The sequence below is a fragment of the Varroa jacobsoni genome, unplaced genomic scaffold (assembly GCF_002532875.2).
Source record: "Varroa jacobsoni isolate VJ856 unplaced genomic scaffold, vjacob_1.0 scaffold_30, whole genome shotgun sequence".
In the NCBI taxonomy this organism is placed as follows: domain Eukaryota; kingdom Metazoa; phylum Arthropoda; class Arachnida; order Mesostigmata; family Varroidae; genus Varroa; species Varroa jacobsoni.
The window spans coordinates 91,751-107,893 of record NW_019212932.1 but is presented as its reverse complement, the minus strand read 5'-3'; the positions used below and the strand labels follow the sequence as shown (position 1 = coordinate 107,893).

At 39.7% G+C, this 16,143-nt stretch overlaps 2 long non-coding RNA genes across 4 annotated transcripts in view; one reads left to right on the top strand and one right to left on the bottom strand.

Annotated features, from left to right (window-relative positions):
- LOC111259039 (uncharacterized) overlaps positions 1-4,160 on the top strand; it is a 57,836-nt gene extending 53,676 nt beyond the window's left edge. Inside the window, exon 3 of the long non-coding RNA XR_015310425.1 lies at positions 2,872-4,160. This is a non-coding gene — a long non-coding RNA (uncharacterized LOC111259039). The remainder of the gene's footprint in view (positions 1-2,871) is intronic.
- Positions 1-16,143, bottom strand: part of LOC111259032 (uncharacterized) — a 29,800-nt gene that overhangs the window by 2,051 nt on the left and 11,606 nt on the right. For 2 of the 3 annotated variants that reach the window (XR_015310416.1, XR_015310417.1), the window contains exons 3-4: positions 12,159-12,288; positions 10,503-10,669 (exon numbers count right to left, since the gene is read on the bottom strand). This is a non-coding gene — a long non-coding RNA (uncharacterized LOC111259032). The remainder of the gene's footprint in view (positions 1-10,502; positions 10,670-12,158; positions 12,289-16,143) is intronic. The other variant, XR_002679385.2, reaches the window with a different exon arrangement.

Sequence of the window (16,143 nt, the reverse complement as noted above, 5' to 3'; positions counted from 1 at the left end):
GCGTGTAAGCCATCTTGTTTCATTGTCATTCCACGAGGTGGCGCTGTTTCAATTAAAACTAGATTCATTAGAGGAGACCAAGCACCTTGACGCATAACACACATATTTTCTGGTTCGGTTCACGCAACTACACGCCGGAGCTCGATATGTACATGTCAACCGCACTTCAAAACTTTGCATATAATATTTATACGACAACTGGACGTAAACCAGAGCTCAGGAAATGCCAAAGAGTTGCATAGGCTAAAAGTGTTTAACACATCTTTGGTAAAAGATTTAGTTCACAGAAACAAAAGAAACGCACTTGTGTTATCGGAAGCAACCACAGGCTAAATAATGAGAAATCATCCACAAAGGGTAACGCGACGAATCCTGAAAATTAATTCTGCGCAACACCTGTTACATAGGCAGGATAATTGTTATTTCAATTACGTTCCCTGTTTGTGCGAGGGGGGGGGGGGGTTGCGATGTATACATTATCCAAAAACGTGTTTTTATTGATGTATGTTCTATTGTGCAGATGGTTCGGGGAGATCTAGAATGATAACACCAGATGAGTAAGTTGCCGCGTGTATACGAGACACCACTACACAGCTGGGTATAGTGAGAAACGAAACAAAGCCCCCTGCGAGACTACATCTATTGTAAGGCGGGGACCTTAGTAGAAGGAAGGGTCGAGGCCCAACTAATTGATTCACAAATGTATTAGCGGTCTCTGCTGGCTTTAGTTTGAAATAATACTCAGATCAGTTCCGAACTAGGCTTGAAGCCTAGGGATTTGGGGAGTGAGAGTTCCACAGTATCAGATGACTTCCTACGCAGTGAAATCTGGTCTGCATAATGCAGTGGCCTTTAATCTTTCTGACAAAAAAGGTGTCGTTTATCTGCACTGAAGCTCTTTCTTTATTGTCACATTGAAAAGGTTATTAGCGAAGCTGCTGGCTTGATGTTCCGTGGTATATCGTGAAGCACATGCGTTTGTGTACATGCCATATTTAATCATAAAAATCAACATATATTGATCTGGTGTATTAATCCCGGGAAAATATTTCTAAGATCGATACTGAAGTTAAGCTAAACTCGTACGAAGAAACTGATAGTCTGAATTGATGTACCTCATCGCAGATTTCCCATAAGGTTAAAATAAACCCGAAGTGAAAAATAGCTTCATTCGCTCCAACGTATGAGTATCCCTACGTTATTGATCCGTTTCTATAACAAAAGCAAACGTCCTAAATAAACCTCTAACTGGCATCATAAATTAGCGATCGCCCGAGTTACTTTGTTTTTTTTATAAGTAATAACAACCTACTCATGCGCTTATATATACGACTGTATACACTAACAACTGTCTGACATCAAAGTTTTAGGTAAGGTTCAGGTTTAAATATAATCGCAAATACTCTCCTGTTCTTATTTATGTGTTTGCTTGTTGTCTTCCTTCACTTAGCTCTAAGGAGGCATTATCTTCTTAAATAACCCTCATCAGCGACTTTTATGAACGATTGACCCTGTGACACTATAAGGCAGGAGAACGCTTTAGACGCTGTATTATCTTTGTCAGCCTATGATTTGCATCAACGTCCACGATGCAACGGCTGGTAACCTGGAAACCTGTAAAGACGGACCGAGACTTTTATCTGGTCGTAGTTTTTTGGCTATTAGACACCGACATTTGATTTTAAAAGCGAACAATAATTAATGGTTTTTAGCAAATTCGGAAGCTCGAAAGGTTGCCCTGTGAAGGAGAAAATATCTAAAATCTACTTATTCACTCGACATTAAGTCTTGTTGCGATTGTGTTTCCGGTGGGAGATGCAAGACTTTTAACAACTTTTTATTACGTCTGACTGCTTAAACTGTACTAATTCGATTAGATTTGAGTTTGTCAAACCACTTCGCGATGATCAGTACTTTAATGGTTCTTCAATGACATTTAATCTTAAAGGCGGAAACACAGTTACACACTTACATAATCACCGATTCTATATGTTTCGCACGACTCTTGTCGAAAAAAAAAAGTAACAGAAAACCTTTAATCAACTTCACAATGCATCCCTTAAAAGATCCTCATGGGACATTTCGAGATTGTTGCTACGAAAAGAATAATTTGGATAAAATTAACCGATAATTATCTTTATAAATGTATTAATGTTTGTTTCTTTTTTAGGTAAGGCAAAATTGAAATGCGACCTTTCCGATATCAATTCAGTCATCATGTACAATCGATATTTTGAGAAAGAATAAGATCTAATAGGGAGCCAATTTCTGACAAGGTATAGAAAGATGCATCATGCAGATATTCTTCCGTTTATTTAAGACACAATTCTCCTCAATAGTTAGCTAGAATACGTCTGTGCCTCGTATATGGAACCTATGCTGCGTATTATCTACAGATTCCTCAGGTAGACATGTGGAGAAATATATAGGGTTGATTTCGTCGCGTAACGAGCTAATTGCTTTCTGAAAACGTATCCATGCGACTCCGAGAACCAGAAGTCTGTCCACTTCAACGTACTTTGGAACTGACTACAGGTTGACATACAGAAAATACCTAAACGCTAATATAGTACGATATAACCAAATATTTGCAGTAATGCAAGACGCAAACGCTTTTTCAGCATACATTCACAGCCGTGCTATCTTGTTTGATTGGGTTCTGTGTATGAACGTATGTTACGAGGCTTCCACAACGACGCGTTTGGTGTTTTGCTTAGGTCATCGCCATCAAGCGTTAAGCGGCGATATGTGTCGATGCAGCCTTTTTCGACTCCTGTGCGTTTTTTTATAGCTCCTTTAAGGCGAATGATACCACAATCGCCTAAGATTAATCCTAATTCTACAGGTCGACGTTTGACTGTTTGTCTTCAGGTAACGGTTCCCGTTAGCTGTCTGCCGGTGAACAATCAATCTTGCGAAATCTTCTTTCAAAAGTAACCAACGAAACCGAATGGATTTCGTCATCCTCATTGCAAACTACCTAATACCTCATTTCTGGAACGGCAATACCTAGTAACTATAATGAGAACAATCGTGTCGACAAGCGGTATCCTTCCATCTGATACACATATACAATTTTATGCCAATGAAAGCCATGAAACATGTCCCGTTCAAACGTATTACCTACTTGTAAGCTAGCTTGAACAGCAAGATGTGATGAGACATAAATAGAAACTGAGTCGTCTGGAAGTAGTAACCTTTATCAAATGCGTTTCGTCTACTTTAATAAATCAGTTTATCCAAGAATAGGTCAGCTATAATGAGATTCTCGTTATTATACAACACTGAGATGAATATTGCGTTTTTCATAAAAGGTGTAGAAGACATGCGCTGCAATTTTCTTTCGCAGTTCAATCTTGAGGATGGGTAAATGGCTGTGATGGGCGGATTTCTCACGAGCGAGTCGACGGTACTGTTTGTTGCTAACGAAAAATTAGAGTTAGTAATTTACGTCTTTTGATATATATAAAATACGAAAAAGGTGTGGGTACGATATAGTATTATCTATATAGGTAGATACACATACACTTATGTATACGCAGGATGAAAGGAGTAGCCTGACAGTGTAGACGCTTTTACATGAACAAAAAAAATAATTCAATTTTTTACTATATTTTAGTTCTTTACTGCCTTAACAGATGCAAAAAGGAAGATAACCAGACTGCCGAGAGGCCATTATTCTTCACTATATATCTGGGAGCTCTTAATTGTTGCATATTGACGCAAACAGATAATTGTGTTTGTATGTAAATGAATTTGTGTATACATATTGAATGAAAAAGAATCTCTTCTGATTGTCGACGTTGATCTCTTACGACGATATAGTTGAAGTTATTTTTAATAATTGTCGTTATATGTGATCATCTTTTGGTCTTACTTCGCCTTCATCCGTTCCGCATAAGATGAATTTTCTTCTACTACTAAATTTTTAGCGACAAATTAATAACCGTTCGAACGTAGATCGAGTTCGGATGTTAAACCTGAGGGGTCGAATTCTAACATGTTTCCGGAGACGACAGGGTTGCGAATCTTCAGGAAGTCAATAGAAAATCATGAAATATATGGTACAGTATAACGATTCCATGTTATAGCGGGAAACATTGTTCGGCCTTCGGAGACTGTTTATGCAGCTCGTCAGGGCACAGAATAATTCAATAAAAGCATCAAATTTTTTTACCAGTTTGTATTGAATTACTTTTTCCCAGCACTACGAATAAATATCAACCTATATACCGAAAATTACCAGTGCAATCACCACTTTCGCCAAGGACCAACTACTCACGCTAGATGCTACTTGTGCTACCGACCCCCGTTTTTCCCCTTTACTATCCTGGTCACACCGTTTGAACAGTACCACCAAAATATGAAAATAGAAAACAATATATTTTCACCTACAACTAGATAACAGGAATGACCTACTGCCACAATGATTATAACTGAATATTACCCCATTCTGACTACAAAAAGAGATCGAGCCAGCAGTCGATCTAAAGATGAAACTACCCTAAGATCCGATTGCGGCCGGTAGCTTGTGAAATTGTCAGCTTTGGATTTTTATTAACGGAACCATGTATCAGTTTTACTTGCTGCTGGGTCCTCGTTTGACAATGTTACACATTTGTTGCAGCGTGAGTAGATTTGTATAGCAGATGGTTGTACCAACGGCGAGTCCTAATGTGGGCTACCGGCTCAAACAGGACACGAGTTTCAATTAGAATGTTATAGGCACATCTGCCGTTGTCCGATACCTGCTCCTACCTTATTTGTTAAATTATTTACTAATAAGCTGTGCCTGTGGAGACTGTTCCGTGCGTTGCGCACGGAAGTGCGCTAATTGGAAAAAGTTTGTAAAAAAAAAGGTGATAACTTGACCAAATTAACGTATTTTAAAGCCTTTTGTATATCGACTCTTGTAGGTGAACTTTTTTTTGTACGCTTCACAATGTATGTAGCGGGTTATGTTTATCCCACTTGAATGGGCGATTCAAGTAGAACGATTGTCGCGTATAGGAGTAGACATTATTTCGGGATGCACCCAAAGCGAAGTATATGTGTCGAAGTGAAAAATAATCACCAATAGGTCTATACGGGGAGAGACGCATCTCCAATCCGTTTGAATTAGTCAGGAATTATAAGACAAATACTAGCTTAACCAAGATGCTAAGAGTCATCTGGGTCTCGCATTGGTAGCTTCAACGGCGCGATTTCTAGTGTTCTATTCAATTCCCCTAGAATAGCCTAGTAGAGCTATACACTCACTGAATTCGACTGCGTGTCTTCTTCCACTTTCATTTACAAGTTCTTTCGTTAGGTACATAGATAGATAATGTTTGTGGGGTAAGAAAAAAATCTGCTTTGGGCTGACTGGCGTAAACGCTTCCAGTTTCAGAATATACAATAAAGCTGGGTAATGGGTCGATTTCGTTGAAACGTGGACACACATACAAGCATCGAGAATCCTGTGTGCGCGCAGGACTCATATTGCACAGCGAGACCAAAATCCAACCGAAGCAGGCCCGCCAACGGAAACCATCTGTCCTGTACAATACAGGAACACCTGTTTATGAACAGTAGAAAATTGTCAGAGTTTAGGACGGAACGAACCATTTACTACAGCCACAATCGTTCGCCCTAGCCCTTTGGCGCACATGAGGAACAAGTTTTCCCTGATACAGCAAACTCAACCACGACAAAGCTCTACGTCGTCGAGCTTTGTCACCCGATACAGTCCTTTCCCGACATTGGTATAAACTTAAATCTACGAATAATTAGAATACGATCGACATTTTCAAAGCGCCAAGATCCATACGGGTTCCCCGGACATGATAGAATGTGTCTTTATATTACGCACGTGGATTTCGGGCAAACTTTGATAATAAATGGCTATAAGTAAAGTATCAGCACGATGGCCAACCGCACGCCCGTACATTGCATGCAGTTTCCGTATATATATATATATATAGGGCATAGTGGGCGAAATCTAAACTATTAGCTGAATCAAGCCAGGTCCCCGGTTGGCTTGCAACTGATCGATCGAGTTTGTCCAGCTAAATAATCTAACTAGGAAATAGCCTCCGTAGTAGTTAAAGATACAGAGAATTGTCAACTGCTTTGCATTTTTATATATGGTGTTAATACTGACACGGTATAGTGTTTATTGACTGTATTAGATACGAACATAATGTACGGATGTGTAAAAGTGCAATGGCACCTATTTTTAGACTAAGTCGCCAAAAAACTAATGGAGGTTAGAACCTGCGCACAATGCAACCTTCGAAAACAAGTACCCACTTCTTAGCTTGACTTCCAAGCCTATATATAATATGAGAATGATAATTTTATTTTTCAGAGCGAATATTTTCTGTTGCGTTGTGGTAGTGCGTCACACCCTGCAGGCCACATCTGTTTGGTAAGCCGCTATCGAGGGCTTGAAATGATATACCTATAACATAAATCTCAGGCTTTATCGCGGTTTCGTTACTATGTACAGGGTATACGTATTAAGTAAAGTAAATAGCCATAACCTTCATGATGATGTGGATAGCCTTTGTACTATTCATAGATTTGTGTCATATCAATCAACTTGGTTGTTTTCGTAATAGTTATATACAGTAAAGGCATTGCTTAGCTTGAAATCTGCTGCACCCACTTTTCACGCCGCTGGTCTGATACAGCACGCGGTTACAGGCGTTAGTAAGAGTGCTTAGTAATAAAGGCACGCATTCTTAAGAGGATTGTAGTGCCAGGAACAGCAGATTTTAAGTGGTCCTAATTAGACAACAAAACAATATATTGCATAATACGAATGTAATATATATGGTTCCGGCAAGCTAAATAGATCAATAACAATATCGGACTTATTTAGTCCATGTAAGGTATCGTTAGCCGATTGCATCGAGGCTGACTAGAGATTCAGTCATCGAATCGTATACGAGATGGATGGCTTAGGAGCGTAACTGCTGGGTCGCTTAGTTTGAAGCAAAGGTATTGCCTTTGGTAAGAGCTTGGATACGTCCCGAACTAGGAAGCGCTGGAACCTGCTTACGGTTGAAAGTCAATCATTTTCGAGTTCGCAGTTGAATTTCATAGGTTTGCTTACTATTCAATTCCATATGTGCAACATATTTGGTTGGTCCCCATCATGGCACAGGCTTTTTGGGATGTCGGCCTCACAAGGTTCCAATCTATACCGGAAAAAAAAATGGGTTATGGTTGTGTTGTCTGTATTAGCACTGCTACCATTCGATAGCATCTAACGAAGTTTAACTTCAATGGAACAGTGATTACGTGTGAATTGCACGCAGACGTGCCCGAAAGCACGACGCGCGGTCTGTGTATTGCATTTCATGGGTGAACAGAGGGTTCAGAATGAAATCAAGTTTTCGAGCTAACTGCCATTAAGTGTACTTTTGGCTTACACAACATTGGTCTTAAATTACTCTAAAGGGAAGGCGTAAAGTCCTGGAGAAAATTTCAAGCTGCAGCTAAAATTCGTAGCCCGTCCTTTAGGTTTAGATTTAAGTAGGCTTGCTTTACAAACGAAAATAGAAACTATCAGTTGTCTTGGCACCCTTTATTTTGCTGTGCCTAGAAACAAAAATATATTTCGTGTTAACATTGAAATGTGTTTTATAGCATACCCTTCTATTTTGGCCAACCTTTCGCCGGCTACGTTTCTGTGAAAACAAACGTTGTAGAAGTTGTACAATAGAATATATTTCTCCCGCCTAATGCTACTAAAGAAAGAATTTAGACAGATATTTGAGCGCGCGAGTGATTATGGAAGTTTTTTTTAGAACAACCACAAGGAAAAGCACGTCCGACGGGTATAACATACACACTTTCTAAAATCGTTTTCTAAATCGCTCAGCGTCAAAGGTCTACTAGTCTAGATTGGCCTAACCTTTGTCGCTTGGTGCACAGGCCAGGACTACCTTCATGCATCATAGACTAATTATTTCCTATGTGGTAAAAATAACTGCGGATATTTTATAGAATTAGTTGACAAAATTGTGAAGCGTGTGCAATAATAGTCCATATTGAATTAGATTCACGTACTTTGTGCGTACCGACATTACCTCATCGCCACAAATAGTCGTCGCTTTTGCCCAGTCGAAGTTGGTCTAACTATGAACCATGCGTAATATGTGATGGGAGCACCAGCAGCCAGTGAGGCTTGGCCGTCCCGGTCATCGGCCTGCTACGTGTACCAGCAAGAGCTGTAATTTGTACAACTACGAATAGAAAGAAGATTTTTTTGGAAGCTCTCAGGAGCTCTTTAGCTTGGTTTCCACTCCGCTACTAGTCGATGATCTTAGGTATCACCATCGCACGGTAGCCTTCGCTTCATGGCAAGAAATGGGCGTATTCTTAAGCATATTGGCTGTCGCCGACGTGTCTACCGAAAAATAAATAATCTACTTGTAAAATCCATCGAAGGACCTCTAGTTTTAGCAGTTAGCTGACGAAAGCTTCTTTTTGGTTTTTGAAACCACAATGTAGGTCTAAATTTACGCATATCTATATGATATTGAGGAGTGAGACGTCGGGCAGAAATAAGGCACCGAACATTTGTTCAGCATGACGCTACTTTTATCATTTAAGCGGCATTTATTACATGAAGCAAGTATTTAACTTCAACGGAAAAGCAATAAAAAAGGACAACGTTGTCGTTCGAAAAAAATGACGAAATATCTTATACATTCTGTGCTACCGAAGAAATAAAGCATTCCAGAGATTCACTTCAGCAGGAGATAAATAATGACATAACTTTACGCAAATAAGTGTATGCCGTATAGTGTATGGTGTTTGGCCAACATGTAGAAGTTTTTTCAGGAGTATGTTCAAATGAGGACTTTTGGTGTTTCGTTGAAATCGGATTTGTTGTTGTGCAGTTTGGCTCTACCTGCATGTATGCAGGAAACGGGCACTGGCCCAAAGAGCATACTTAAAGATCGTTCAATAGTGGAGAAGGTTTTTATTGAGGAATCTCTTGCGATAGCTATAGAAGACCATTGGATTAGTTAATTGTTCAGCAATATTCAGCTGTATTAAAAAGCAGGTGTACGATAAGAAGCTAGACGTTAATTTTAAGTGAAAATAATGTTTACTCGTTTATGTAAATTGACAGAGCACACACATTTTTATATAATAACGCTTTATAATATCCTTTCAAAATAAACAAAGCGATTTTATAAATAATCGAGGTGCCCACGTTAACGGTACTATTGTCTCAGTCAAGGGCCAGCTGTTAACAGCGATCGGAATATGCTGAGTTTTGAGCGGCTACAAATAATAGATTACGTTTGTGGGCGATTTTCACCACATCTTTAACACGTAACACTTGTTTAAGTATATACGGTACGTTTAATCTTAAATACCAAACCAATAGCGAACCGCGTCAGTTCTCTTAAATTTCTGCGATAATCAAGAACTCATCAGTCTGAGCCGTGTGCGCGTATTTTGTGTACGATGGAATCGGCCATCGCCTTGTCGTCTTTTGAAATATTGATTCTCTTATTGCCCACTGTGTCGTTCATCTTACTAAACTATATTTTTCATTCCGTTGAGTCGATTATAATTCTCATTCAAATATGCCCCCGGCGTATGAAACTAAATAGATATTTAGTTATCCATATGGTGACAAAGCGTTTTCTGCATTTCTATTTCGCTTGAGCAGACAATCGGTACATATTGAAAGTAATACTTTGGAAGCTTCTTTTAAAATAACAGTCCATGTATTTCCCAAGGGTCTGCGAAAAATGCACCGAAAGGAAAATCATATGTATAGACTAGCATATCTTTCACTCGTCATTTTCTATGAGAATCAGTTCATTGTATAAGGAAAGAGGTTTCCTAGGTGTGGTTACACGATATCAGGCGCGTTAACGCATCAAGCATTACTTGAATTCTCTGCCTTTCTGACGTATAGTGTTTTTGACAGTTCCGCCTGTTACGCAAGCTGACATTTCCAGCTAATGGCCAATCACATGGCGACCGAAACGGAAGCCCTCGGTAAAGGTCTTGCCATCAAAGCGTCTCAGCAACGTATAACATGATCGACTCATTGGACTTCTTCGCATAGCTCGTAAAATACATCCACATAAATAAAAACCACTATCGATGTCAAATATAGTAGTGAAGAGTTGCCTTCTATTTCGCGACATTTTGCCAAGAACTTTTGAGCTACATCGCCATTATCTGAATCGCATGGCTTTTCAATCGAGAATAATAATGTTCAGATGGATAATTCTGTCCTACAGATCGCAGATTATAAATAAAGTTGACCGACTCTCCTTGGTATAACGTGACGTTTAACAAAACCTAAATAATAGAGGGACATTATCTAAATCAAGAGAAACAACATGGATCTGTTAGTAACCACATCGGGTCTCCTTCCTGGCTACTTCCTTCGTTTCAGGACATTTTCGATTGGTATTGGGACAATGAAGTGTATCTCCTGAAAGTATTCAAAACGAGCTTTCCGTGGATCAGATACCTACTTTTCCTCAATTGGTCAGAACGGGTCAGAGTTTCGCTCCGCAGGTTTCATTAAAGTTGACATTCGTGAAGATAAGCAGAGACATTTCAGGCATCTGCAGACAAGGCAACGCTTACTTGTTGATCGAAGAAAAATCGGATGGTGAGTACGTACAAGTAACAAATCCTTCTGTAAATTTCAACGGAAGCACAAATGTAGGAGTAAGCTTTAGAGACAGACAATGTGTTTACAACTTCTACAGTTACTAAAACGAAAATCATAGCCACACAACTTTATTTACGAATAATATAACTAGCTAATTCTACTGGTTCTAGTTATAAAATTAGATGGATCGTGAAGCAAAAACACCTGGTGAATGTTTCCTTCATGCCTAACTTTTGGTGGTAGCCGCCAGAGAAAGAGCATCTACAACAAGCTAGTGCGCTCCCTAGAATAGTCTTAGCTTATAATTTTAGTTCTATTCGTATTTTAAAGACGACAGATAGTTGCAACTCCCTAATAAACTGCTAAATGTATGTCTTTTTTCTGAAACGTTTAAATATTTCTCGAAGTTTTCGATGTATACGATAAACTTAACAACGACTATTTGGATTGAGGTGATACATAATGCCACAATCACCAGCGTGAAGGCAACGGAATAGGCTCATCTTAGGTGAAGTTTTGTATTCGTTTCGCCTGTGAAGCGTCCACTGCGCTTCACGTTGAATATTGGAAGATCACGAGTGCCCTCATGCCTGCCTCCATCAACTCCGTTTGCGACTGTTGTTGGATGCTTAAAAGGAAGTCCACCTTCAAGCGGGCTATAGAGATCTAAAAGGGCCTGGAACTAAGAAGGAGTTTATGTGTGCGCAAGCGCTGCGCACTGACTGAGTTTTGCTCTGAACCACAAATGGGCGAACTCGTTGCCTGAGTCGTTGCCATCCATGGTCGTTTGCGGCGTCCTTTGCAAGACTCCTGTCCTGCCCAGGGGGAGCCAGGTCAAGCGAATGAAGGGGTTACGCCCGAAGAAGCGCATTTACTCTAAGAAACTCCGGTTAGCTTCGACTGCTAATGAAATTATGCTGCTAATTGCTTTGGTGTATTGGCACCGCGTTCTACAGTGGGCCACTATGTGTTCCCCGGCTGATTCCGTCTTTTCGCTCCGCATTTACTAATACGAAAGCATAAAACAGGTGAGTATGTTTTTGCAGACATCGCACAGCTTCGGGCAGCAGTCTTCATCTATTTTGCTATTCGCAAAACTTCCGCCGCGCAGTGATAAAAAGAAGTAAGCGAACGACGCGAGATAATAGCGGTGCTGTTGGAATTGCACTGCCTCTCGTAAATGGGTCATTCTAGGGTCGAGGGACTTCAATACTAAAAATGCAGTGCGTGATCAGCACACTTGTTTTTCTCTTTTGTTTCACAGGAATCCCTAGAAATGTCAGCAACGTTTTTCTTATTCAGCCCTAGGCGAACCGCGTGGAGAGCATATCGGACGTTATGAGATAACACTGAAAATTCTCAACTCATTTAGTAATAACTACTCAGCATTATGAACGTGGATAATACTGGATCGTAAAATTCGAACGACCAAACTGAAACCCTTTCAAGACAGCGTACGCGATCTGTATCTACTTTGAATTAGGACAATACACATGTAAAAGCCAATTATTACCTTCTAGTTGTGGCTTGTTCACTGTAATTAGCTTCGACTGACTTAGGGCCCTATATTATTTTGTTTATAGGATTTCGACAGAGACGTCCGTGTGTCATTAAGCCGTGCATTTCGCGTTTGTTTTCCAGCCCTGAAATGAACATGAGAGAATTTTCTGTTCCTTGTCTCGACAAACTCCTTTGAAAAGAGAAAAGGAGACAGACAGGTTAGATATCAACGTCACATACACATACACACACACGTCGACGACACCAGCAGAGAACGTCCGCTGAAAAGGGGTTCAGCCCCCTTATCGAACCCTTAAGTTGACTCTACTGTCCTACCTTTCTATAGGCAAAACGAGCTTCGAAGCTCTGTTCCATATCCTATTTAATGAAATGCTTTAGTAGATTTGTTGATTATATAAGTTAGCTCTAAGTAAGGTCGCCGTGAAGCGTTTTAGTTTAGACTTAAAGTAGTTCAGACCCTTGCTGCATTATTATAACTGATTTATATGACCAAAAATTATATTACGCGATATCATAATAGGTAACGCATGTCAGCGCATACGTTTCCGAACTATTTGATTAACACAAACGATTCAGAGACTACTCGTTCTGTACTTAATAAAAAGCAAATAATAAAACCATTTGCTTATGAGGAGAACGTTTGTTGTTCCTCAAGTGATAAACATAAAACCAAAAAGAGACGGCGTTGCAAGTTACCAAAAGAACTCTTAATTTAAATAGAGTTTGCAAGTTATGCTCAAGGCCATGTCCTCTTTGTGTACATTTTAGGCACTCGCGTCTAATCTATAGCACTAGCTACAATGGTTTACACGCCCTAGTAACATATATAAATTTGCACTTAAAAATATATTGCATAGATATTTGAGTTTGCAATTACTGGCCTTTTCTGCGTTTCGATTATTTATGTAAAAAAAAATCAAAGCTGAGACTCTGGTATTTGTCTTAAATCATTGTTAATGTATCGTCAACCAATCGATCTAGTAGCTAATAGATGGACCAAATGAATTAATTGAAAAATTTTCATCCGACATCGTTCTAGCTATTGGCTCAATTTAATCACAAATTCACACCCTTAGAGATTTTTGTAGACAACAATAGGCCTTTGTAGTCCACACTGTCGGCCTTTTCTCCGTCAACAGACGATCTAACCTAATTACGCCGCGGCAAATTTTACAAAGGGCGAATGGTGTTGAAGATTGCAGTCAGTTGTGCTATCTTCCTTCGAAAAAGGAAGATCTTCTTCTGGCGAGTAGGCTTACGAAACTTTTACGGCATCCTTTGACAAATAGTTGCTTGTAAAACATTTTCACGCATATCTAATAGAGCCTGCTTAATACTGCTCTGCATTTCGGTTCGACTTGGATATATTTGTGCGCGTGGCCTACAAATTTCGAGCAAGCAGATAAAATCAAGGCACAATTAAAAAATCGATAGACTAATGGCGGCATTCACGGTTGTAGTCGAAATCGGCAATGAGAGCGCGGTGCTAATAATTTACCTCACACACACATATATATATATATATATATATAGAATCGCAGTCAGTACGCATACTTCCAGATAGGTCTTTAAGAAAAAATGGGTGTCATCGTCAATTATGGGATCGATAGTCTGGATATTTTCACATGTTCCTCACAAAGCTTTCCTCTTACATCGAAAAGCAGATAATCTTCTTTTGCTTTGATTGACCATATTGAGATACTTCATCCTCGCAATTCTGTGCTTTATGCAAGTTGTTGTTTTAGAACCGCTTCCCGAGTCCTATAATATCGAGCTTCTATATCGAGCCTAAGTGACTGACAAAATTTCTCTCAGAAACGCGACCAAAGTATTGACGTGAACGGAAACTCATCGAGCGGCATTCTGACTGACCTTCGAAACGATTAAAGCGAGCCAGCGGCCGAAGTTTAACTTAGAACAGCGCTGGAATAGGCTGGTTGAGAGGGTCCAAAGTGAAACAAAATTATTTAGCTCCGCTAACAGAATCCGACAGTGCTCATTCTGTTACAATACATACGGTCTAATACAGGATGAGACCTGCGGTGCAAAAACTCATTAAGGGTATCGGTGAATCATCGGTGAATGAGATGGGAACGTGGGTGCGTCATGAGTATATGCTAGCTTAGAATAATGATATCCAGGTTCGACGGCATGGGCCTGAGCCTTAAATGTGTTCGATAAACTAAACTGTAGATCATTTTGAATTGTATTTCTCATCGCTGACAAATAGTGACGAATGTGACGGCAATGATATAGATGCCGGTACTTATTATTGTTATTATTATTGTCACTCTTGTACTTTACGGAAAATGCTCATTTGGTCCGTCATAGATAGGGGGGTTTAACGAATGTGGGAGGTCACTGGCGCCACGCTCCGAGAATATCTTCACTGAACTGCTGCTATATTGCATCCTAATTGTCTAGCAGGGACAGAAAATAATATGTTAGTATTTTATTTTAGCCCTCACTGAAAAATGTTTCGAATCACACTGAAAAACTAGCTGTTTCTATTGATCGACAACGAGCTTGCAATATCTGTCACAGTTTACAGAAGACAACTGTCTCTAACGAAGCAATCGTATGGAAAGAACAATAACGCGTATAGTTAACATGTATAGATGAAATGTAGCACTGTGAAAAATAGGAAAAACACCCGAGCAAACGATGCCTGTTGCGGCGGTAACCGAAATGGTATCATAAAATTGTACCGCATAAAATACGTGTTAGTATCCGGGCATCTGAACGAAGCATTTTCACATACGAAAGTATCCCCACAGCAAAGCAAACGAGCAATATACAAATTAGAGGCATTCGAAGGGAAATCGAGTGCGTGTACTTTGTCTCTAACTTAAAACGGTAGTGTGCGAACGGGCTCCGAAGATGGAAGCTGTGACACCCAGTAAAAAATACGAATATAACTTATTTTTTTCATACATGTTAACATAGTGACAGGTGCCATTTCACCATTGAAATAACGCCTGTACCTGTATCACGCATAGATTTAGACCGGGAGAAAAGTTTTTATATGAGTGAATGTAGATTCTAGTGTTTGACAAATAGGAAAAGTTCTTCGTCGACATGAACTGCCACTGACGTAAACAACAAGATCGCTATGCCCTTTCATAGCTTGAGAATAAATTCGAAATCGTAACTTCATATGAATTGACTCATCCGCGAGACCATAGCTCGGTATCGAATATTCTTATGATTAGTATTATTATCCAACGCTGTGCGCGGTCCGAGTGCAGACGATATAGATCTTCAAATGGTATTTTACGGCTAGATTTTGCCCGGCCATTTTTAAACTTCTAGTGAATATGGGCGGATATTGGTAACGGGTATTAGATGAAAATAGAAGAAACATTTTTAAATACTCAATATAAAGACGGCAGATTTGTTGCTGTTACTAATGGACATGTCCAGCATCTGTTAGTGTTCAATCAAGCCAGATAGAAGCCGTCTCCGGACCCACTTGCAACTATGTCTGGCGGTATGCCACGTCAAACAATCTATAAGTGGACTACTAGTAAAGGAAATAAGCCAAAACAGAGACGGAAAACAAGACTTGCATCGAGTGCTTGCATCTATTCACGCTGTTGTACCATCATTGTATCATTATAAACATGTGATGGCCTACATGAGCCAGGACAGCCTAGAGAGTCGTTATGAGCTATAGCTTTTATCCGCCAACATCAAACTATGCATAGATACATGATTTGTTATCAAGCTGGTCCTAGAGTCCTAAAAATAGTTCATGGCTAGATAACACCCGCTAGGTAATGTCTAGCCTGCTTTGAATACGATTTGCCCACAAAATCCAGCCAACAATTGAATAGGAGTTGGGCAATTGTGAAAGTCGAATAGAAGAAGAATAAGCACGAAAAAGAAATGCAAAAAAAAATCGCCAGATGTTGTATCTTTTTCAGAGAAGTGCACATTTTTACTCCAAGTCACATATTTACTCCATTTGTTTAATC